At 45.2% G+C, this 25,835-nt stretch overlaps 1 protein-coding gene and 1 pseudogene across 2 annotated transcripts in view; one reads left to right on the forward strand and one right to left on the reverse strand.

The window, feature by feature from the left end:
* The window catches only part of LOC309808830 (forkhead-associated domain-containing protein 1-like), a gene marked incomplete at both ends in the record, with an annotated part of 1,104,685 nt that overhangs the window by 587,094 nt on the left and 491,756 nt on the right, over positions 1–25,835 (reverse strand). The window lies entirely within an intron of this gene.
* LOC309808004 (forkhead-associated domain-containing protein 1-like) overlaps positions 1–25,835 on the forward strand; it is an 87,410-nt pseudogene that overhangs the window by 40,958 nt on the left and 20,617 nt on the right. Inside the window, exons 4-7 of the transcript in view lie at positions 4,348–4,458; positions 7,542–7,778; positions 19,873–19,981; positions 23,651–23,781. The product of the transcript in view is annotated as a forkhead-associated domain-containing protein 1-like (transcript). The remainder of the gene's footprint in view (positions 1–4,347; positions 4,459–7,541; positions 7,779–19,872; positions 19,982–23,650; positions 23,782–25,835) is intronic.

Consider the following 25,835-nt stretch of genomic DNA (forward strand, 5'->3'; position numbering starts at 1 on the left):
AACATATATACAGGGTTTTTGGGTTTTTTTTTTTTTTTTTTTTTTTGCGGTATGCGGGCCTCTCACTGTTGTGGCCTCTCCCGCTGCGGAGCACAGGCTCCGGAAGCGCAGGCCCAGCGGCCATGGCTCACGGGCCCAGCCGCTCCGCGGCACATGGGATCCTCCCAGACCGGGGCACGAACCCGTATCCCCTGCATCGGCAGGCGGACTCTCAACCACTGCGCCACCAGGGAGGCCCGGGGTTTTTTTTTAATGTGTCCTTTGGACACATGGCACATGGGCTGTTTCTTTTCTTTTTTTCACTCCGCCATTTAAATTTTTCCACTGTAATCACTGGTCTCTCCAGTGCCATGCTGAACTTGGGGCTTCTCTGAAGGACTTGGATTCCCCCTGGAGAAATGAAGGATGAGTCGTATGGCTTAGAGTCCCTCACATCTACCTGGGCTCTATCTCCTCAGCCTCTCAGCCAGGTCTCATGTTTCCAAACGTTTGCCCTCGTTCCCCTGACACTCTCGCCATCCTCAGAAAAGGACTTTCATCTTCCCGTGTCATGGGGAGTTCCTTTGTGTCTGGGCCTCTCTACTGCACGCTTTAGAGAAAACTCTGTGCTCCAGTCCTCCATGCTGTCTCTTGACAGAAAACACCTCTTTTTAAGGGTTCTGAGAAAGCTCTTTCCTCTCTTAGCAAAGCTGGGCTCTTCCAATTAAATTGGTTTACTGTTAGACTGTCACCTTGCTTTAGACTTGAAAAATTCTATTTGAAAACCCAAAGCCAAGGATTTATTTACTGCAGATCAGGTCAGGGTTTCTCAATCTTGGCACAGTGACAGGTGGGTCGCATAACTCCTTGTTGAAGGATCTGTCCTGTCCACTGTAGAGTGTTTAGCAGCATCCCTGACTCCTACCCACCAGAGATACCAGTAGCAACACCACCACCCCCCCTAACTGTGGTTCTCAAAAATGTCTCCAGACGTTGTCAAAAATGAAAACGTCATTTTGCCTGGGGGAAAACTCACCCTGTTCTAGTTAATACTCATCCTTCCTTTACCACAAGGCAATAAAACGTCAGCTCCAAGGCCAAATCTTAATGGCAAGAGCTCATGGGAGGTGGGGAAGAATTACTGAGAAAAGAAAATATGTGGAGTGACTTATTAAAATAGCATCTTGATTCATATATATATATTTTTTTCCCAATAATAGGATCATATGAACCTAACATAGGTAACCTTTTTTTTTCTTTTTTTGGCCGTGCCGCTCAGCTTGCAGGATCTTTGTTCCCCAGCCAGGGATGGAACCTGTGCCCCCTGCAGTGGAAGCACAGAATTCTAATCACTGGACTGCCAAGGAATTCCCTACCTGATTTTTAAAATTCAGTAATATGTCATAAACATCTTCCCACTTCAATACATTGACTACATAGTGGTTAAAAGCATAGGCTCTGAATCCAACAAACTTAGGTTCATCCCTTGACTCTACCACTTACCAGCTGTGTGTCCTTGAGCAGGTGACTTGCCGTCTCTGTGCCTCATATCTCTCACGTATAAAATGGAGATGGGAATAATAATGCCTATCTCACTGGGTTGTTATGAAGACGAAATCGTATCCTGCCTGTAAGTGCTGAGCACAGCGCCTGGTGCATAGCGAACATTCAGTAAATATTAAAATATTTAATATTTTAATATTTAAATTTTAAATTTTACAATCTTAATAATTTAAATATTTTAAAATTTTAATATTTAAATTTTAAATATTAAAATTTAAAAATTAAGTTATTACCTAACCATGATTGTTATTTAACTTTTATTTACAACTCACAATGTCTGAAAGACACAGTTAAGGTGCACACATACTGCCCCTGGTGCAGACTGGTGATTATTGGAGCGCACCAGGACAGCTGGGGGTTGTTAAAATATTAAAGTAACTCCCCTGCCTTTTGGCCAACAGCTCATGCCCGAAAATTCTTAAAGTGCCTGCGTCCCCATATCCGCCGTCCCACCGCCCCAGCCCTCCCGACTCTCCCTGGGGCTTCTCCCCACTGGGACCTCCGAAGGATCCAGCATCTAGAGTTAAGCCGGTTTGGTCATACATGGCCCTTAGGTTCTTTTTGATAAATAACAGTAGCCGGTAAAGAAGTTTGGGGCAGGTGAGGGGTAACTGCTCCCGCACCTCCCTGCCTGGGTGTAAGGAAAGCAAGTCTCAGAGCAAATTCTAGCCCCACAAAGACTTTGAGTAAACACACCTTCCCCAGTAAAGGGACCCCATCGATCAGCCTGTTCTGTAAGATTGATGAAGTCCCCCCTCCGGCCATCATCTTGCAGGGAAGCGTCCCTCAAGACAGCCACGACACGGTCGTAGAGGCAGCCGGAGTCACCCCTAGAGATGGCATCAGACGCCAGAACTCTAAGCTGAGACTGGACAGGGGCCCAGTTAGGGTCAGACCCCGAGGCCCTCCCTGGGGACACAGGCCAGTCAGTACCTTCCTCCAATGAGAGCCGATTTCTTGAGGAATCTGAAAACAGATGAAATCTTCCTCCTGAAAATTCAGTTTCCAAATTGAGATGCGCAATCAGTGTCAAATAAACCCCAGATTTCAAAGGCTTCATGCCTCGAAGAAAAAGAATATAAAATATCTCCATATTTTTTGTCGATCGCGTGTTGAAATGATGCTTTTTAATGTATTGGGTTAAATAAAATTGATCATTAAAAATTCCTCTCTTCTTTTTACCTTTTTAACGTGACTACGAGAAAATTGAAAATTGCATTCTGTAGCTCCCTTATTTCTCTATCAGTCACTGCTGCTGTAGTCAGTTAGGACTTTGCTGCTCAGGATCCAAGAGAGTCAGATGGGGGCAGTGAGCTTCAAATAAAAGTTTTCTAATCATGGACCTAGCTGGGGAGGTGGAGGGAGAGAAAATGGGCAGCTGCTGAAGTTCCAGCCCCTTCTCTTCCTCGTGCCCCAGGAAACAGTGTGGCCAGGGCTGCTCATTCAACACGCAAGGCTGTGCATTCTCTGGGCACCACAGGCCATCAGCTATGTCCACTAGAGGTTCTGGGGTCCACAAAGAGGTTTGAGACCTGGCTGGGGGGCAGGAATCTTGGACTCTAAAATGCATAAATAAAAAATACAGAAGCAAAATGAATAAATGATGAATGTCCACAAACATGACAGTGCGTGCTTCATTCATCATTAATGTTAATACTCATTAAAGTTTCATCACCACTGAAAACAATTTGTTCAGTTTCTCACTTCACAAGAAGATAAGAATGTGCAGTGACTGTCCAGAAACCATAGTCACTTGGAAATTTAAAATATGCTGCTTGGGCCCAAGTGATCTCACACGTAGAATTATAGAAATCTTTACAAACGTTTCTACACCAATAAAAAGAAATGTATTCAGTGTTGATGTGAGTGAATTGTGAGATGTCTGATGTGATACAGAGTGGGGTCCCCAAACACAATGCCATAATCCCTGAAAGTCATATAAAAAGGCCTTGTAATACTGGGGTAAATAAGAAAAAATATAGGAAAGCTTAAATGTCTATCAAGTGGATCCTAGTTAAACACGTCTGGCACACTTGGACAATGGACCACAATGCTACCCTGGAAAAGAACCAAGTACAGCCTCAAATACTGACATGGGAAGATGTTTTTGATATTGTTAGCTGAAAAGTAAGCTGGATAAGAATCTCTGTCATGTAAATGCATTTTTGTTTTTTGAAAAGATATGACTGCAATAAAAAATATATAGCTAATATTTAGTGCTAAATGCTCTACTTGAGGGGTCAGCAAACTTTTCCTGTAAAGAGCCAGATAGTTAATACTTTAGGATTTGTGGGTCACATGGTCTCTGCTGCAACTACTCAGCTCTGCCTTTGTAGCTGGGAAGCAGCCATAAATAATATGTAAATGATCACTGTGGCTATGTTGCAATAAAACTTTATTTACAAACATAGGCAGAATTCCAGATTGGGCCACAGGGCCATAGTTTGCCAACCCCTGCTCTATATCATTATTCTATTTAATCTCCAGATAGCCCTTTATAACAGAGACTATCAGGGATCCTGAATTATGTATGTGGAAACGAAGGCTTAGAGAGAGCAAATGACTTGCCCAAGGTCCTCAGCTCTTATGCAGCATAGAAAAAAGTCTGGAAAGAGACACACCATAGTGCATCAGTGCAGTTAACGCTGGGGAAGAGAAATGAGGCAGCTCTTACCCTTTCCAGTCCTCCTGTAATGCTTTCAGTGCATAAGTCTCATGAATGTGAAGGTTAATCTGAAAATATTCTTTAAGACTTTGGGGAAACTCACTGTCTCCTCTGCATTCTCTGTTGACCTTGTGTGTTAGTGTGGACCAACGCGGCGGAACTGTCGGAACAATCAGTGGCCGAGGAAATTCCTGGGGCAGAGCCCTACAGAGAAATTTTTTGTGGACGAGGACCTGGCCCAGTATGATAAGGTGAGGGGTCTCGGGGAAGCACAGAGCTACAGCAGCAAGAGGGACCATGGAGAGATTGCCACTGCCTCTTGTTCTCTGTGTCTCAAGGACCGTCCCTTTTTCCTACTTCCAAGAAACCACCTCTTCCTCCCAAGACATTCAGCCAGGTTTGGCCACTGCTCATTTTATCCCAAATAACATCTACAACTACAAGGTACTGAGCACCTACTGTGTGCTGGGCCATGTCCTGTGCACTTGACATTTATTAGCTCGTTAATCTTCACCATCTTCAAACTAGATTTTATCAGCCTCACTTTGCAGATGAGGAAACTGAAGCTCAGAGAGGTTCAGTGATGTGTTCACGGCTGCCCAGTGCAAGGAGCAGTGTTAGGATTCAAAGCGAGGTCTGGTTAGCTTCTCAGCGGGTACTTCTAACTCCCACACAGTAATCACTTGGTCAACCTTCAGTGATGGAACAGTGACGCAAAAACACGTTCCTAGCAGGAGGAATTGAGCCCTGAAGTCAGGGAGGCCTGGGCCAAGAGACTCGTTAAAGAACCAGAGAGGTTTAAAGCAGGGATGTGAGCAGAACAGGTGGATTCAAGCCATCCTGGGAAGGGCCCAGGTCAATTTCTCCCCACTTAGATACGACTCGAAAGTTACTCTAAAAGAAGCAGTCTATAATATCTCGCTTTCCTTCAGGTCCAGGGCCTGCTCCTGCAGCAATTCTCAGAGTTTGTGAGGAGCAGACCTACCTGGGGTTCTTGTCAGACACGGAAATCCAAACCTTCAGGAGGCAGGGGGTTCCAACCCAGGCATCCTGGGACCAGACTCTGAAAAATGTTGCAGAAAGGCGAGAAGCCACACTCAGATTCTGTATTTATCACTGTGTAACAAGCCATCCCAAAACTTAGCGGCTTCCAACAGCAATTCATTATTCCCCAGAATCTATGGGTTGACCTGGAAGGTTCCTTTGCTCGCGTCCCCTGGCCTCACTCATGCGGCCTCAGTAAGCCGCTGGCTTGGCCAGGCTGGTGGTCGGTCTCCATTGGCCTCCTTCCCACATCTAGGGCCTCAGCCAGGACGCCTGGACTGGTGCGCCCCTTTGTGCATGTGGTTTTTCATCACAGCACGGTGGTCTCGGGGTTCCCAGGGGGCCAGAGCAGAAGCTGCACAGCCTGTAAGAACTTGCCTGGAGATCATGCAGCATCACTTCCACTCCATTCCGTTGGTTAAAGCTAGTCACGGGGCCAGCCCAGACTAGAGGGTGGGGAAATAGACTGGATGGCAAAACTGCAAAGTATTTGTAGCCATTTTTCAACCTGCCTCAATTTTAACTTGGAAATATAGTGCAACCACTATAATTTTTTCTATTTATAGAAAATTTTTATAAGCCATTTATCATTTTTTCTATTTATAATAGAAATAATTCTTTCTCTTTATAAGTCGTTTATACCCTGACTTGCCAGGACTCCTTCAAGTGACAATAAACAAATTAGCTTGAGGGGGAGCATTGATTAGCTCATCTTATTGGAAAATTTAAAGGGCCACTAGCTTCAGGTATGGCTAGATCCAGGAGCTTGAATAATGTCATCAGAACACCTCCCCACTACCAACTTCTCCCCTCTGTTTCCCTCAGTGTCTGGCTTTCTTCATAAGGCTGGCTTTGTGTGTTAGAAAAGACAAACTCAGGCAAACAAGCCTACATGATCCAAAAGAAGGCAAGATCCTCTCCCTCTGTAATCGATGTGTGAAATCTCTGATTGACCAGCTTGGGCCACATGCACATGGGGAGGTGGGACAGGAAGGAGCAAGGCACATGACTGACAGTCCTACCCAGACCAAATGGAAGGAGGAACACTCCCTCCAAGAAGGGCAAGGGGACCCTCAGCAGGAAAGCAGAACCCACAGCTGTCCACTGCCCTCTGCAAACTTCTTATATTCCAGCACTGGCACGGGGCCTGGCACTTAGTTGCTGCCCGATGAATGTTTGTTGCATGAGAAATGAATAAGCACCTGGCTGATCATAACAGGGTGAAACAGGGGAAACTGCCCAGGAGTAGGGAATATGTCTGATGCTCTCTCCTGAAGTTTTGCCACCAACTTTCACAAGGACCCAAAGGAAGGCCCCTGGCAGCAGCTGGCAATGTCAGACAGGCTTTCTCATGAGCAAGACCCTGTCCTTCCCCAGGTCACGGAACTAGCAGGTCGTGAGCCTGACTGGACGGCTCTCCTGGGAATGAGCTGGCCCAGAAATTGCCCGTTTACCTCCTCCCGTGACTGCTTTGGAAAAGGCCTCTGGGGAAATTTTTCTTCTTCTTCTTCTTCAGTTTTTCTGACATTTTATTGATAATGTCTGGTGAGAAGTTTGGGGGATTTTTTTTTCCTTTTTTGGAAAACCTAACCAATTCTTTGGCTGCAGAGCTTTATCACTGGAGAGATGGAGGACAGGGTTAATTATACCTGTGGGTACAGTCTACCAGCAATTTTGTTTTTCCAGCCGAAAGTTTACATGAGCCCATGCAAATAAATCAGTATTCCTGTCTCATTTACTTTCCAGATTGAGTTACCTGGAAAAAATTCATACATGAATAGCCAAAAGAGGCAGGAAATATTAGAAGAGAGGAAAGGGAAAACAAATAGTTCAGAATGTTTTAAGTTAAAACAAATAACCCTCATTATAGGCAGAATGTGGTCAAACAGAATGTTGTTTTCCTAACTACCTTTCCTAGGTCCCCAGTGTGCTAGGCTGAATATTATAAATGAAAACGCTCTAAGTAAACTTTCTAGCAACAAAAGTTCCCAAGTGGGATGGTTGTTCTTAATATGAAAGTCTAATTCTCGGGGAAAGGAAAGTTTCCGTACCTGTGACGTATAGACATCCATTACAGGAGTCTATATACAATTACCTCATTTTAACCCAATTCTTGTCTCTATGAGATTTTCGAAGTGACAGAGATAGCCTTGAAAGTCTGCTTTTTCCCTCCCTGCCTGCCCTCACCTTCCCAAAGAATGATACCATATTTTTCCTGTATTTCTTTGAATGGGCTCAGCCTTACACCCAGACCCACACCTAGTAAATTTCCCATCTGGCCTCCACCCAGGATGAAATAATTCGGCTGCTGGGAAAAGAAGTCAGCCGTCTCTCCGATTTTGAACTTGAATCTAAATACAAAGACACCGTGATAGCAAGCCTGCAGAACCAAGTGGCCAACCTGAGGCAGAAGCTGTTGGAAACAGCCACCTCCAGGCAGAAGGAGAGGGTGATCCCGCCCAAGTTTCAGGTTCTGCATGAAGAGGACGATGCCCAACAGAGAGAGATCCAGAGCTTGAAAAACCAGGTAGGGCTAAGAGACAAGTGGGTCGGGGCCTTGGGGTCACAACACAGGGTGACAGCTCTCAGGTAGAGCCTGGGGGGAGCCACCCGGGTAGTTAGAAATGGGCAGTGAGCACAGCATGGTGAAGAGTGCAGATCCAGGGAGTGGAGGGTTGGCAAGTTTCTAGCCTTGTAAGAACAATATTAGATTTGATTAAGTGCCTACCATGTTCAGGCCCCGGTGCAGGTGCTTTGGGTGCATTAGCTTATTTATTTATTTATTTATTTTATTTATTTATGGCTGCATTGGGTCTTCGTTGCTGTGCACGGGCTTTCTCTAGTTGCAGTGAGCAGGGTCTACTCTTCACTGTGGTGCATGGGCTTCTCATTGCAGTGGCTTCTCTTGCTGCAGACCATGGGCTCTAGGCACGTGGGCTTCAGTAGTTGCAGCATTAGGGCTTCAGTAGCTGTGGCTTGCGGACTCTAGAGTGTAGGCTCAGTAGTTGTGGCCCACGGGCATAGTTTCTCCACAGCATGTGGGATCTTCCTGGACCAGGGCTCGAACTCCTGTCCCCTGCATTGGCAGGGGGATTCTTAAACACTGCACCATGAGGGAAGTCCCCTCATTAGCTATTTAAACCTCAGTCTTTTGACACATGCCATTCTACAGATGAGGAGACTGAGGCACGCTCAGAGATGCCCAGGAGCTTGTTACAGCTTGCACAGCAAGTGAGAGACAGTGATGTGATTTGGGTTCAGCTCTGCCACCTTGTACACCTCATGCTTTCACACCCACTTTGCATTTCCACCCAACTCCTGTCGCTTCAGTGACCACTTCTCACACCCACCCGGACCCAGCCAGAAAGAGCTGGAGATGGGGAGAAGGAGCCCCACAGTGTTCCAAACACTGAGGCCTTTATCAAACCCTGAAGGCAGCTGCTGGTTCATTTATAGGGAATTTCACCAAAAAATCTCCACCCAGAATGTCTGGGTTTACCAGTCAACTTCCTTCCTCCTGAAACTAAATCCAAAAGAAAAAAAAATTTTTTTTAAGTTTTAAAGAACTACTTTAAAATTGGCCACTGATCTTGTACATAATTTATATCTCAACAACGTTGATAAAAAAGCAATTGTTCATTGATGAATTTTGGCCTCAGTGCGTAATTCTGCTTAAAACCGTAGTCAGATTTGGTTCAACATGACGGAGTAGAAGGACATGCTGTCACTCCCTCTTTCGAGAACACTGGAATCACAACTAACTGCTGAACAATCATCGACAGGAAGACACTGGAACTCACCCAAAAAGATACCCCACATGCAAAGACAAAGGAGAAGGCGCAAAGAGACAGTAGGAGGGGCGCAATCCCAATAAAATCAAATCCCATCCCTGCTGGGTGGGTGACTCACAAACTGGAGAACACTTATACCACAGAAGTCTACCCACTGGAGTGAAGGTTCTGAGCCCCACGTCGGGCTTCCGAACCTGGGGGTCCAGCAATGGGAGGAGGAATTCCTAGAGACTCAGACTTTGAAGGCTAGTGGGATTTGATTGCAGGACTTTGGCAGGACTGGGGGAAAGAGCGATTCCACTCCTGGAGGGCACACACAAAGTAGTGTGTGCATTGGGACCCAGGGGAAGGAGCAGTGACCCCCATAGGAGACTGAACCAGACCTTCCTGCTAGTGTTGGTGGGTCTCCTGCAGAGGCGGGGGGCAGCTGTGGCTCACCAAGGGACAAGGACACTGGCAGCAGAAGTTCTGGGAAGTATTCCTTGGCATGAGCCCTCCCAGAGTCTGCCATTAGCCCCAACATAGAGCCCGGGTAGGCTCCAGTGTTGGGTCACTTCGGGCCAAACAACTAACAGGGAGGGAACCCAGAACCACCCATCAGCAGACAAGCAGATTAAAGTTTTACTGAGCTCTGCCTACCAATGCCACAGCCAGCTCTACCCACCACCAGTCCCTCCTATCAGGAAACTTCCACAAGCCTCTTAGATAGCCTCATCCACCAGAGGGCAGACAGCAGCAACAAGAAGAACTACAATCCTGCAGCTTGTGGAACAAAAACAATATTCACAGAAAGACAGAAAAGATGAAAAGGCAGAGGGCTATGTAACAGATGAAGGAAGAAGGTAAAACCCCAGAAAACAACTAAATGAAATGGAGATAGGCAACCTTCCAGAAAAAGAATTCAGAATAATGATAGTGAAGATGATCCTGGACCTCAGAAAAAGAATGGAGGCAAAGATCGAGAAGATGCAAGAAATGTTTAACAAAGATCTAGAAGAATTCAAGAACAAACAAACAGAGATGAACAATACAATAACTGAAAAAAAAAAACACACTAGAAGGAATCAATAGAATAACTGAGGCAAAAGAACGGATAAGTGACCTGGAAGACAGAATGGTGGAATTCACTGCTGCGGAACAGAATAAAGATAAAAGAATGAAAAGAAATGAAGACAGCTTAAGAGACCTCTGGGACAACATTAAACACAACAACGTTCACATTATACGGGTCCCAGAAGGAGAAGAGAGAGAGAAAGGACCCGAGAAGATATTGAAGAGATTATAGTCAAAAACTTCCCTAACATCAGAAAGGAAATAGCCACCCAAGTCCAGGAAGCACAGAGAGTCCCATACAGGAGAAACCCAAGGAGAAACACACCGAGACACATAGTAATCAACTTGGCAAAAATTAAAGAAAAATTATTGACAGCAGCAAGGGAAAAATGACAAATAACATACAAGGGAACTCCCAGAAGGTTAACAGCTGATTTCTCAGCAGAAACTCTACCAACCAGAAGGGAGTGGCATGATATACTTAAAGTGATGAAAGGGAAGAACGTACAACCAAGATTACTCTACCCAGCAAGGATCTCATTGAGATTCGATGGAGAAATCAAAAGCTTTACAGACAAGCAAAAGCTAAGAGAATTGAGCACCACCAAACCAGCTCTACAACAAATGTTAAAGGAACTTCTCTAAGTGGGAAACCCAAAACAATTAAGAAAATGGTCATAGAAACATACATATCGATAATTACCTTAAACGTGAATGGATCAAATGCTCCAACCAAAAGACACAGGGTTGCTGAAAGGATACAAAAACAAGACCCATCTATATGCTGTCTCCAGGCGACCCACTTCAGACCTAGGGACACATACAGACTGAAAGTGAGGGGATGGAAAAAGATATTCCATGCAAATGGAAATGAAAGGAAAGCTGGAGTAGCAATACTCATATCAGGTAAAATACACTTTAAAATAAAGAATGTTACAAGAGACAAGGAAGGACACTACGTAATGATCAAGGGATCAATCCAAGAGGAAGATATAACAATTATAAATATATATGCACCCAACATAGGAACACCTCAATACAAAAGGCAATCGCTAACAGCTCTAAAAGAGGAAATCAACAGTAACACAATAATAGTGGGGGACTTGAACACCTCACTTACACCAATGGACAGATCATCCAAAGAGAAAATTAATAAGGAAACACAAGCTTTAAATGACACAATAGACCAGATAGATTTAATTGATATTTGTAGGACATTCCATCCTAAAACAGCAGATTACACTTTCTTCTCAGGTGCGCACGGAACATTTTCCAGGATAGATCACGTTTTGGGTCACAAATCAAGCCTCAGGAAATTTAAGAAAATTAAAATCATATCAAGCATCTTTTCTGACCACAACGCTATGAGATTAGAAATAAATTACAGGGAAAAACCTGTAAAAACCACAAACACATAGAGGCTAAACAGTACGTTACTAAATAACCAAGAGATCACTGAAGAAATCAAAGAGGAAATCAAAAAATACCTTGAGACAAATGACAATGAAAACACGACGATCCAAAACCTATGGGATGCAGCAAAAGCATCCCATAGTTCTAAGAGGGAAGTTCATAGCTATACAAGCCTACCTCAAGAAACAAGAAAAATCTCAAATAAACAATCTAACGTTACACCTAAAGGAACTAGAGAAAGAAGAACAAACAAAACCCAAAGTGAGCAGAAGGAAAGAAATCATAAAGATCAGAGCAGAAATGAATGAAATAGAAACAAAGAAGACAATAGCAAAGATCAATAAAACTAAAAGCTGGTTCTTTGAGAAGTTAAACAAAATTGATAAACCATTAGCCAGACTCATCAAGAAAAAGAGGGAGAGGACTCAAATCAATAAAATTAGAAAGGAAAAAGAAGTTACAACAGACACCGCAGAAATACAAAGCATCCTAAGAGACAACTACAAGCAACTCTATGCCAATAAAATGGACAACCTGGAAGACATGAACAAATTCTTAGAAAGTTATAACCTTTCAAGTCTGAACCAGGAAGAAATAGAAAATATGAACAGACCAATCACAAGTAATGAAATTGAAAGTGTGATTAAAAATCTTCCAACAAACAGAAGTCCAGGACCAGAAGGCTTCACAGGTGAATGCTATCAAACATTTAGAGACGAGCTAACACCCATCTTTCTCAAACTCTTCCAAAAAATTGCAGAGGAAGGAACACTCCCAAACTCATTCTCTGAGGCCACCATCACCCTGATACCAAAACCAGACAAAGATACTACAAAAAAAGAAAATTACAGACCAATATCACTGATGAATATAGATGCAAAAATCCTCAACAAAATACTAGCAAACAGAATCCAACAACACATGAAAAGGATCATACACCATGATCAAGGGGGATTTATCCCAAAGAGGCAAGGATTCTTCAATATATGCAAATCAATCAATGTGATACACCATATTAACAAATTGAAAAAGAAAAACCATATGATCATCTCAATGGATGCAGAAAAAGCTTTTGACAAAATTCAACTCTGATTTATGATAAAAACTCTCCAGAAAGTGGGCATAGAGGGAACCTACTTCACCATAGTAAAGGCCATATATGACAAAGCCACAGCAAACATCATTCTCAATGGTGAAAAACTGAAAGCATTTCCTCTAAGATCAGGAACAAGACAAGGATGTCCACTCTCACTACTATTCTTCAACATAGTTTTGGAAGTCCTAGCCACAGCAATCAGTGAAGAAAAAGCAATAAAAGGTATCCAAATTGAAAAAGAAGAAGTAAAACTGTCACTGTTTGCAGATGACAGGATACTCTACAGAGAGAATCCTAAAGATGCCACCAGAAATCTACTAGAGCTAATCAATGAACTTGGTAAAGTTGCAGGACACAAAATGAATGCACAGAAATCTCTTGCATTCCTATACACTAATGATGAAAAATCTGAAAGAGAAATTAAGGAAACACTCTCATGTACCACTGCAACCAAAAAATACAATACCTAGGAATAAACCTACCTAGGGAGACAAAGACCTGTATGCAGAAAACTGTAAGACACTGATGAAAGCAATTAAAGATGATAGCAACAGATGGAGAGATATACCATGTTCTTGGATTGGAAGCATCAATATTGTGAAAATGACTCTACTACCCAAAGAAATCTACAGATTCAATGCAATCCCTATCAAATTACCAATGGCATTTTTTAGAGAACTAGAACAGAAAAGCTTAAAATTTGTGTGGAGACACAAAAGACCCCGAATAGCCAAAGCAGTCTTGAGGGAAAAAAACGGAGCTGGAGGAATCAGACTCCCTAACTTCAGCCTATACTACAAAGCCACAGTAATCAAGACAATATGGTACTGGCACAAAAACAGAAATATAGGTCAATGGAACAGAATAGAAAGCCCAGAGATAAACCCACACACCTATGGTCAACTAATCTATGACAAAGGAGGCAACGATATACAGTGGAGAAAAGACAGTCTCTTCAATAAGTGGTGATGGGAAAACTGGACAGCTACATGTAAAAGAATGAAATTAGAACACTCCCTAACGCCATTCACAAAAATAAACTCAAAACGGATTAGAGACCTAAATGTAAGACCAGACACTCTAAAATTCTTAGAGGAAAACATAGGAAGAACACTCTTTGACATAAATCACAGCAAGATATTTTTTGATCCACTTCCTAGAGTAATGGAAATAAATACAAAAATAAACAAATGGGACCTAATGAAACTTCAAAGCTTTTGCACAGCAAAGGAAACCATAAACAGGATGAAAAGACAACCCTCAGACTGGGGGAAAATATTTGCAAAGGAAGCAACTGACAAATGATTAATATCCAAAATATATAAAGACCTCATGCAGCTCAATATTAAAAAAACAAACAACCCAATCCAAAAATGGGCAGAAGACCTAAATAGACGTTTCTCCAAAGAAGATATACCGCTGGCCAAGAAGCACATGAAAAGCTGCTCAACATCATTAATTATTAGAGAAATGCAAATCAAAACTGCAATGAGGTATCACCTCACACCAGTTAGAATGGGCATCATCAGAAAATCTACAAACAACAAATTCTGGAGAAGGTGTGGAGAAAAGGGGACCGTCTTGCACTGTTGGTGGGAATGTAAACTGATACAGCCACTATGGAGAACAGTATGGAGGTTCCTTAAAAAACTAAAAATAGAATTACCATAGGACCCAGCAATCCCACTACTGGGCATATACCCAGAGAAAACCATAATTCAAAAAGCCACATGCACCCCAATGTTCATTGCAGTACTATTTACAATAGCCAGATCATGGAAGCAACCTAAATGCCCATCGACGGACGAATGGTTAAAGAGGAAGTGGTACATATATACAATGGAATATTACTCAGCCATAAAAAGGAACAAAATTGGGTCATTTGTAGAGACGTAGATGCATCTAGAGACTGCCATACAGAGTGAAGTAAGTCAGAAAGAGAAGAACAAATATCCTATATTAACGCATATATGTGGAACCTAGAAAAATGGTAAAGATGAACCAGTTTGCAGAGCAGAAATGGAGACACACATGTAGAGAACAAACGTATGGACACCAAGGGGGGAAAGCGGCAGGGGGTGGGGGTGGTGGTATGATGAATTGAGAGATTGGGATTTACATGTATACACTGATGTGTATAAAATGGGTGACTAATAAGAAAAATATAAATAAATAAATAAACATTTTTAAAAAAGAGAGAGCAAAAAAAAAACGTAGTCAGTGCTTGGGGGCCCTTGTTCTCTTGTTCTCTGTTTACTGTCTTTCCCTCTGTAACCGATTCTAGGTACACAGTTTCAATCCTAGAAATGGTGCTCTAGAAAGGACACAGATTGTGTATGGTGAACCTAGGAGATTCTAGCAGGAAACTGTAAGCTCCATGAAGGCAAAGGTTGGGCCCAGTAACCTTCTAGAACTCTGTTAGGACCATGTCTGTTTGTTTGTTCTTTATTCATCCATCCATCCATCCGTCCATTAATCCAAAGAAATATTTTGGGGGGCCTATCCCGTGCCATGCCCTCTTCCAGGCTCTGAGAATTCAGCAGAGAACAAGACAGACATGATCCTTCCCCCTGTTATGCTCTAGTGAGGGAGACAGAAAAAACAAGTCAACAAATACATGCTCTAATATTTAAATGAACTAATGACACTCCTTCAAACCTTGTTTTGAAAAAACAATGAAAGTAACAGGTCCTGTAGGAATTATTAGTGCAAACAGCTACCTTGACAGGTAGCTGACACATTAATGAGCATCTTTTTCTTGAACTGAACACAATTTTGCTGAAATATTCCTTTCAGTTATTCTCCCATTTCAGAGCTTTCCTGAGAAAATGACATGTCTTTTTCAGGTACATGGATGAGGCTGAATTATTCCCACATACCTTTTTTATTTTTGGCCATACCACGCGGCTTGCAGGATCTTAGTTCCCTGACCAGGGATCAAACCCAGGCCTCCAGCAGTGGAAGCACAGAGTCCTAACCACTGGACTGCCAGGGAATTCCCCACATACCTTTATTTAAATAATTGAAATATATTTGACATAGAATATTATATAATTTCCACATAGCTTTGAATATCAGCCGGTCCCAATTTGAGTTTTATTTAAAGTGGCTGCCGATATCTGGGGGAAAAAATGTTTTTTTACAAAGAAATTATCTAGAAATAATTACACTGATGCATCATGCTGTTGCCGCCCCTACTCCTGGAGCTTCACTTATAACTGAAGAAGAATATTTTATAGCAAGGCATATATGAACCAGAGGCTCCATCGGTTTGAACTCAAATCGAGTTTCATCCACTGACATTTTAGTTTCTTAACTATTCTACTGCCTGCAGAGCATTCCACCAGAAGTGTAAGCCACATGGCAGGTTGATTTATGGTTCTGATTACTTTATGTGTTTTCCCTGGTCCCCGAAGGTGTGTGCATAATGATTTGCTCTCAGAGATCTTCGACCTGCTACAGTATCACTAGAAAATTCTTACCTCCATGTGCTCTTATACGCCTGTGCTAATTAGAAGCCAAATTATCATCCTGAAACAATCACTCCTCCTAGCACTCTTAACTTTCTTATGATTCAGTGCCCATTTTATTACACAGCTTAACAGACATTAAACATCTTGGAATTTATGCCATTACAAACAATATGGATATTTACTTTGATAGTAAAAGTATCAAAGAGGTTTGAAGACTCTTTGGAGTTTTCCAGCAATCCGAAATCCTAAAACTCTGACACTCAGATTGAAATATTTTCAATCTGTCAAAACCACTGGAGTCTTAGAGGGGAACGTATGTTTTCCCTTCTGGAAGTTTGTCTCTGTGTGTTCTATCTCTGGTATCATGCAAATAAAAGCATTAAGCTGAGAAGAGCTTACAAACACTTTCAGTGTTCCAAGGACCTTTTATGGAAAAGTTGTATTTCCCCCCAACAGAGAAAAGTAAGATGTGAAAGAATTTTTTCACTCAAAGTTTCCAAAGCACAAACATGCAAAAGTATAGCCTTGGGGAGAGTGGGGGTCAGAGTGGCCTGTGTCCCCGCAACTTCTAGCATAGACCCCCCCAATAATGTCTCAGGTGCCCCAGGGAAAAAGTAAGTGTAACTGCCCCAAATGTCCTAGACTCTGAACCATGATGGTGTATGAAACGAGTCAGAAAACTTGTGACACCTTGACGGTTCTGTTAATTCTACCAGAGTAATAATGACAAGATTTCCAAGGACACAAACCAAGACCAAAGGCTGTGAGCGCCATCTGGTGGCCATATCAGCACGCCCGAACTCCATTACCTGGGCATGCCCACCACCTCCCCCCAATCTTTTTTTTTTTTTTTTTTTTTTAGTGTGATGCCCGCAACCTGGTCTGATGGTAAACAGGGAAATTCCTGTATTTCTTCTTTTGGAGGGATTATTTTTATTTAAGACACTGAGTCTCTATTTACTCTTATAACAGTTATTTTTAATTTAATGCACGTTTTTAAGTTTAAAAAGGGAGCTGCTTCTACGAAAAATGCTAAGAAATTATAGTGGGGCTAGCCAAGAGACATGGGAAAAATGGTGAAAGTGGTATATGAATGACTGAAGTTTAGGAACTCTCTTCGGGTGGGGTTGCCAGATAAAGTAAGGACACCCAGTTAAATTTGAATTTTAGAATTTCGTTTTAGCGTGTGTCCCAAATATTGCATGGGACACATTTGCACTAAAATATTATTCATTATCTGAAATCCTATTTTAAGTGAACATCCTTTTTTCCTCCCCTAAATCTGGCAACCTTACCTTAGGAGAACAAAGAAATTGCACCCAGGACTTCCCTGGTGGGACAGTGGTTAGGAATCCGCCTGCCATTGCAGGGGACACGGGATCGAGCCCTGGTCCGGGAAGATCCCACATGCCGTGGAGCATGTAAGCCTGTGCGCCACAGCTACTGAGCCCTCGTGCCACAACTACTGAAGCCCGTGTGCTTAGAGCCCAGGCTCTGCAACAAGAGAAGGTGCCACAATAAGCCTATGCACCGCAACAAAGACCCAACGCAGCCAAAAATAAATAAAATTTATTTTTAAAAAAAGAAAAGAAATTGCATCCTTCTCTTTGTCACTTCCGTTTTGATCTATCAAAACAAGCTAGTGGGGCTTCCCTGGTGGTGCAGTGGTTGACAGTCCGCCTGCCGATGCAGGGGACACAGGTTCGTGCCCCGGTTCGGGAAGATCCCACATGCCGCAGAGTGGCTGGGCCCGTGGGCCATGGCCACTGAGCCTGCGCATCCGGAGCCAGTGCTCCACAACGGGAGAGGCCACAACAGTGAGAAGCCCGCGTACAGCGAAAAAAAAAAAAAAAAACAAAACAAGCTAGCTCTTGTCCTGTCTACGGATTGCTTGACATTTATGCCCCAATAAACGTGTCCCTGTGGGAGTACTGAGGCCTGACATCTGAAAAATCACAGGGCAAAGGCCCACAGTGCACCTTGAGGTGGGAATGTCCGGGCCACTCAGAACAAGCAGTCTGGCCACATCAGACCGAGAGGGAGGGGGTTCTGGGCCCAGCTCTCTTTCCCGGCCTCTCGGGTACCTGCTCTGTGGAGGCCGAGGCCTGGCAGCTACTTTCGGGCCCTTACCAACGTTGCATTTGATGGAGAGCCTTCCGCACCCCACGTGTAGACCTAGACCCCTGGAGGGGGGCCCGCCCTTGAGGGGGCTCTGAGCCATGGATTTAGAGGGTGCTCACAGCAGCCATAGATAGAGCTGGCCTGTGGTGCTCCCACCCACGATTCCTGTATTTCCTTTATTTTTTTATTATTATTATTTTTTTGTGGTACACATGCCTCTCACTCTTGTGGCCTCTCCCATTGCGGAGCACAGGCTCCGGATGCGCAGGCTCGGCGGCCATGGCCCACAGACCCAGCCGCACCGCGGCATGTGGGATCTTCCCGGACTGGGTCACGAACCCGTGTCCCCTGCATCGGCAGGCGGACTGTCACCCACCTCGTCACCAGGGAAGCCCCTGTATTTCCTCTTAATAACAACCACACTGGCATTTAAGTGAGCCTGGCAAGGCTTACAAATGCACACATAAAGATTACCAACTACCTTCCCCAGAGACGGACGAGGGAAGTTGAAGCTAAAACACACCGTGAGGGCTTCCCTGGTGGCGCAGTGGTTGAGAGTCCACCTGCCGATGCAGGGGACACGGGTTCGTGCCCCGGTCCGGAAAGATACCACATGCTGCGGAGTGGCTGGGCCCCTGAGCCATGGTCGCTGAGCCTGCGCGACCGGAGCCTGTGCTCCGCAATGGGAGAGGCCACAACAGTGAGAGGCCCGCGTACCACAAAAAAAAACCAAAATAAACCCAAAACAAAAGAAAAAAAACACCCTGTGGGTAGTCAGAGGAGAGGACCGTCACAGCTCATCCCCCTGTGCCGTGTGCCAGGCTTGATCTGAGCACCTGTACACATGTTAACTTATTAAAATACTTCTAACAATCCTATCAGGTTGGGACTACCATCACCCCGCGTACAGACTGAACAAAAGGAAACAGAATATGGTGTCCTCCTTGTGTTCACAAAGCCCGTTAACTGGCAGAGACAGGACTTGAAGGCCACAGTCCGGCTCCCGAGTCCATGCCATGCTTTACAGCCTCCAACTTCTCACGCTCATTCCTAGAGCCACCTGGGAAGGAGGAACCAGGCAACTAAAGACTGGGTTTGAATCAGACTCCACGTCTGACCAGCCGCGTGATCCCGAGCAGGGGGCCTCGCCTCTCTGAGTCTCAACCTGGCTCCCTTGCAAAATGGGCACATTAATGGGAACGTCAGCCTTCAGCAACGCTGTGACGAGTATCAGTGTAGCATGTGTGAACGGGCTCTGTAAACTCTGGAGTGTTCTGTGAGGTATAAACTACCCTCTATTCTCATTAGAGGGAATTCATTTCATAACCTGCTCCCGGCTCTTGAACTTTGCTGTGCATCCAGTCAGTGCTGGATGATCTGGAACCAACAGCTGGTCTATTTATGGATGAAAACCCACAGGTCATAGGAAGACAGCAGCACCGGAGCCCCTGGGTGGCCACAAAGATAAGGTTCGTGTCTTGAGGACCGATGACATGGTGGTCACTGAAGGAACAGGCCCCTCCTGCCCCTTCCACTAGTGACAACTGAAAACCTTGGTTTCCCCAACACCCCGATCCAAGATCAGCCCGACTCTTTGCCCAACGTTGGAGAAGTACCGGCGTGTCCTGCAGGCCTGGCTGACCCCCTCTGACTGTGTGTTGCCTCCTTCCACAGATCAGTGCCCTACAACAAGGCTACAACCAGGTGCTGAGCCAGACCCTGGATATCACCTCCCTGAAGCACGAGGCCGAGAACTTAAGGAGGGACGCCGCCATCACGTCAGGTGAGGCCCTTCTGCATTCAGGCCCCAGAGCTTCTGCCCTCCCGCTGCAGACATCACCAGTCAACCAGCGCACCTGTGCCCGTGACATGGGTGCAGCCTCAGGGATCACCCGTGTCGGTGCATTAGAGTTCTCCCTCAGTGTAGGTTTCTTGCCACCCAGTTCCGAGGGCAGGGCCTGGTAAATATTTGAGAGAATGGTATCTCTTGGCTACAAGGTCTCCTGAGCACTGGCCCCACCAGGGAGAACACAGGTCGCCTTGTGGCTTGGGTGGTTCCACAAAGCAGCCTGAGTGCAAACTAGAGCATGGACAAAATGGGGTCACTCCTTTAAGGCACCCATAGTCTCACCCATTTCAGCCGAGTGCACTTGGGCCCAAAGGAAACCATTTTCTAATTTGATCAGAGGTGGTTCCCTGATAAAGGGCTTGGGTTGGGAGAGGGGCAGCCAACGCACAGCTGTGACTGAGCTTTGATTCCCTGGATTCCTTCATTGCTTCAACATGTTTCTTGAGCTCCTTCTAGGTGTCAGGCCCCGTTCCAGGCTCCAGGGAGGGAGAGCCAAGCAAGACAGTCAGATTCCTGTACTCACAGATTTGGGAGGTGGTGACAGACAATAAAAGTAAACGGATGAATAAACAAGCCCACTTCAGAGAGCAGTGGTGCTGTGGAGAAAATAAACTGTGTGTTGTGGTGGCCAGCGCTTCAAGGGGGGAGGCCATGGGGGACCAGCTTAGTGGGTGTGCAACCATGGAACTCAGGTGGGACTTGAACCCGTGGGCTGGGACTCGAACCCAGTCAGAACCCACTATCTTTTAATCGAGATCACGCATCTGGTCTCGGGACTTAATAAAGCTCAGGTTCTTTATGTCTCATGCAGAAAGAATTCAGTGAGAGACAAAGTAAGAAGTGGATTTCTTTAGAGAGAAACACACTCCACAGACAGAGTGTGGGCCATCTCAGAAGGCTAGAGGCCCCCAAATATGGGGCGGTTAGTTTTTATGGGCTGGGTAATTTTATAGGCTAATGAGTGGGAGGATTGGGACAACTCTAATATTTTGGGGAAGGGGCGGGGATTTCGAGGCATTGGGCCACCACCCACTTTTTTTTTTTTTTTTTTTTCTGTACGCGGGCCTCTCACTGTTGTGGCCTCTCCCGTTGCGGAGCACAGGCTCTGGACGCGCAGGCTCAGTGGCCATGGCTCACGGGCACATCCGCTCCACGGCATGTGGGATCTTCCCGGACCGGGGCACGAACCCATGTCCCCTGCATCGGCAGGCAGCCTCTCAACCACCGCGCCACCAGGGAATCCCCACCACCCACTTTTTGACCTTTATGGTCAGCCTCGGAACTGTCCTGGTGCTGGTGCGTGTGTCATTTCGCTCATGTGTTACAATGAGCCTGTAATGGGGCTCCTGTTCCCCCTGGAATTCGAATCTTACGCCCCCTTGGACCTAGCCGATTCTAACCAGTTTATGCTGTATCCTCCACGGCTATGTCCTTCTTTTAGAGAGGACCTGTTTCAGGTGGGCAAGGACAAGCCAAGGGCAAGCGAGGCTGCGTGGAGTGAACAGGGGATTGTGGGGCTGGGCAGGGTCGGGGGGTCTGGGTTTTTATTCCAAGGGTGTTGGGAATCCAGTGGAGTTTTTTAAGCCAAAACTGACATGTCTAGAGACCTGAAGAGGATGGGACCACTCACAGACGAGGGGAGGGAGAGAAGCAGGTGACAGGGAGGAGGCAGTGAGCCTCGGAGGGGCACATCACTCTGAAAGCAGCCAGCGCGTAGCAGGAAACATGCCCACAGCTGTAGAAGGCAGGCATAGCATTGAGTCGCACGTGAATCCCCATCTCTGTATGAATCTGTGCTTTTCTTCTGCCTCACTCTGCAACTTAATCACACCCAGCCCCACCCCCTGCTGCCCCCAGGTCTCTGCTTATTCTCCTCCCTCACTTGGGATGTCCTCAGATATTTTCTGAGCCCCTCCCCCAGGCTAGGTGCTGTTCTGGGCACCAGGAATGGAAGGATGAACTCGCTGGTCCTCACCTTCCTCCCGTATGTCGGCCAGTGAAACCTCATCCAAGCATCAAGCCTGTCTCAGATCCCACCTTCTCCGATCAGGGAGTCGGACAGACCTGGGTTGGGATAATGCTTGAGATGGGCTGGACCCACTCAAAGTGTGGCAAGCCCCAGAGGGATTTCCAAGTAACTGAACTGTGTCCTGGAGGCAAAGCTCATTTTTAAAATGAAATTCTGGAGCATTTTGTGCTTTATTTCATAGACATTCTTGATTGATACCTACCACTAAAACTGGGCCTGATGTTCTTTTAAGAAAAGAACCGTATGAGGTAACCCAATACCACTGCATTTATGCACCCTTCTTCCCACTTTTATTCAAAATGATACTACAATGCAAGAGGGAAGAGATATGGGGAGATATGTATATGCATAACTGATTCACTTGGTTATAAAGCAGAAACTAACACACCATTGTAAAGCAATTATACTCCAATAAAGATGTTTTAAAAAAATGATACTACAGTAATGGAGTAGTTATCTATTGCTGCATAACAAGTTACCCCAAAATGTAATGGATAAATCCCCAACTAATATTTATGATCTCACCCAGTATCTGTAGTTCAGGAATTTGAGAGGGGGGTGACTTAGTTCTCATGAGTTGCAGTCAAGATGTCGGCTGGGACATAAGTCATGTCATCTAAAGCCTCGGGGGGAGCTGGAGGATCCCCCTTCAGAATGGCGGCTCATATGGCTATTGGCTGGAGGCCTTAGTCCCTGAGCACACATGCTTCTCTCTAGGGCTGCTTGAGTGTCATCACGACACAGCAGTTGGCTTCCCCCAGAGTGAGTGATTGGAGAGAGAGCAAAGAGGAGGCCACAGTGTGTTTTATGACCCAGCCTGAGAGGAAACAGTCCGTCATTTCCACAGTATCATATTGGTTACCCATGGCAGCCCTATTCAGGTTGGGAGGGGCTACACAAGGCATGAATTCTAGGTGGTAGGGATCATTGGGGCCATTTTGGAAGCTGGCTGCCGAGAAAAATCATAGGCGCCCTGTAACAAACATAATTTAGCCACTTTGTGTTCTTGGGACATATCGCATCATTTGACCCTTAAAATAACTCTGTGTGGGACAGACAGTGGGAGGTGAAATAGCTTCTCCAAGACCACCAAGCTAATAAGTGGTAGAGAGGGGTCCAAACTCAGAGGACTGAGAAACCAACCACCCACCCCATCAATAGTGTCCAGCAGTGCCCTCTGCCACACGCCCGTCTCCTGGCCTCTGGAGAAGAATTCCTAGAACTTCCCTGTGCTGGGACTTTGTTCCCCAGGTCCATGGTGTGGCCTCTCCTCCCAGCTTTGCCTGGCCTGTGCCCACAAGGGGCCCCCAAAGGTTTCTCCTCTCGCTGGTGCTGACTGCCCCTCATTCTCACTGAAGCCTCAAACCCTGTTCTGTGGACTTTGCTCTCATTCCCATTCCTGCTCTGGTACCCTTGGAAAAAGCCTCCCCAGTCCTAGGAGGGCACCGGTGGTGGCCCGGGCTTGGAAAGTCTTGTCCAAACGTTGGCTGACAGCCATGGTGTTGCCAATAATCCTTCCTGCCTCTTTCACCTCCATGAGTCTTTTGTTTTGGTTTGGTTTGGTTCTTTTACAGAGATGGTGTCATCTTTGCAAAGAGACGTGTTAGTAAAGGATGGTCAAGTTCAACAACTACAACAGGAGGTGAATCAACTGAAAAGTGAGAACAAAGAAAAGGATCACCAGCTCGAAGCCCTCAGCTCCAGAGTGAGTGTCGGGTCATCAGCAAATTGTAGCTGCGAAAAGCAGACACAGTGGAGTCACATGACACACGGTGGTGAGATGAGGCCAGTGCCCAAGGACACAGGGAGGGTAGCTGCTGGGCAGGTGGCCAACTTCTCTGAAGCCTTTCAAAGGACAGCATGTATGTGGCTCAGAATAAGCATAATAGATTTTCAAATCCAGCAAACATTTTCTAACCCCTATTATAAATGAGTTTGTTTAATCCCAGCAACAAACCCACCTATGAGCATATACTGCCATTGCAAAGTTTAACATTAAACAGAATACGATCTCCCTGTGAGCACGGATGACCACACGGCTGCATCGTGGTCCCAGCACCGCTGGTTCTCATAACTGTCTTCACAGCAGAACGTCTGAAGATCCAGATGCAAACACGCAGACGCTCATTTCTTCCTTAGACTTTAGTGTGTGGAATGTCTCTATGGAAGATGAACGTGGTAGGCAAGCAAAGAGCTTTTTACATGTAACTTTGACTATTTGCAAATCTTGCCTTCAATGCTAACTTTAGAATCCTGACTCTATAGGATAAGATTTCTCAGTATTTGCATGATGTGCCTGTTTCTGTGAGTCAAGGTAAAACCTCAAAGCTTTCATCTCAGGTGGCAACTCAGAGATTCCCAGAGGCTACCCGATAGCTAGGTCTGCATGGGGGTGGGGTCAGAACAGATCTTGAGGTTCCAAGGAAAAGGCACAGTAAGTAACACCTGGTACGTAGTACCATATCCAGTTTGGAGCTGGTGAAAGGCACTGCACGAGCTTTGGGATCAGACAGACCAGGGTCCAATCCCAGAGCTTTCTTTTATTGTAACTTATTTGGCCTCCATTTCCCCATCTGTGAAATGGGGATGACAAAATCGTTTTCCGAGAAGTGGGAGGCTGGTTTTCGTTGTGCTCTTCGGCCTCTGCCCGAGGTCGGCTGCCTGGCCAAGCCCTCTGCATTCGTTTCTCCCAAGCAGGGTGACTTCCCAGGCATGTGCTATAGCTGTTTAATGTGGTGTGTGTGTGTGTGTGTGTGTGTGTGTGTGTGTGTGTGTGTTGGGGACGGGAAGGGGATGCAGAGCTGGTGCTAAGTAGAAGGAATCTGCAAAGACAGCACCTGCTTGGCTCTTCTACCTCCTGAAGTGCCTTTGGATGATTTATGTCCCCGTTTCCCCTTCCTCATTGACCTCAGAATGAGGTCCCTTCTCCTCTAGACTGTGCTGGCCAATAGTACAAGGGCTCGTCACCACCAAGGGTACTGCTCTTGTGAACATTTGATATGCCTTTTTTTTTAATGACATACATCATGTGTGTTAATTTTAGAAAAATAAGTAGATGACATTGAGAAGAAAAAATAAAAAGAGGAGAGAGGAAATGCTACCTTCAGAAATCAGTGTTAATATTTTCATGTATGTTCTTCCAGTCTTATTTCTATATATTGCCTAGAAATCAATCAATCATTTTATAGTGAATTTATAATATACACATTTTTAAAATTTTTAAATACTTATTATTTTCCCGTTCTAATAAATCAATGCTCTTATCATTCGTCTTAAAAGCTACATACTTTCTCCTGGATGTACCCAGTGTTATAAAGTGGTCTGCTGTTCTAAACAACACTTGGGTTGTTTCCTCTTTTTTTTTTTTTCTTCCACTGTTACTGACAATTCTGTGAAGAGCATCCTTGAAACTACAGATTTACTTATTTCTCCAGTCATTGTCCTTAAGGTACATTCCTAAAGTGGGAATTGCTGGGTCAAAAGAAGGCACATCCATCCTTATGCCCTTAATGCCTGTTGCCAAGCCGCTCTCGGGCAAGACAGCTCCGTTTACCCGTCCACACCAGTCAGGGCAGTTGTGTCTTTGAGATGCAACCTGCACAAAAGCCCTAAGATGGACCTGGGCTCACTGGCTTGGCCCGTTCCACTCTCGCTGGTCACAGCGTGAAAACATCCCAATTCCTGCACCCTAAGTACCCAGAGCCTACAAAGCTGGATTTCCCCTGCAGTGAAGCTTGCTGGCTTTTGAAGAGGAATTTA

This window comes from Mesoplodon mirus (genome assembly GCF_964341445.2).
Source record: "Mesoplodon mirus genome assembly, chromosome: 7".
Lineage (NCBI taxonomy): Eukaryota > Metazoa > Chordata > Mammalia > Artiodactyla > Ziphiidae > Mesoplodon > Mesoplodon mirus.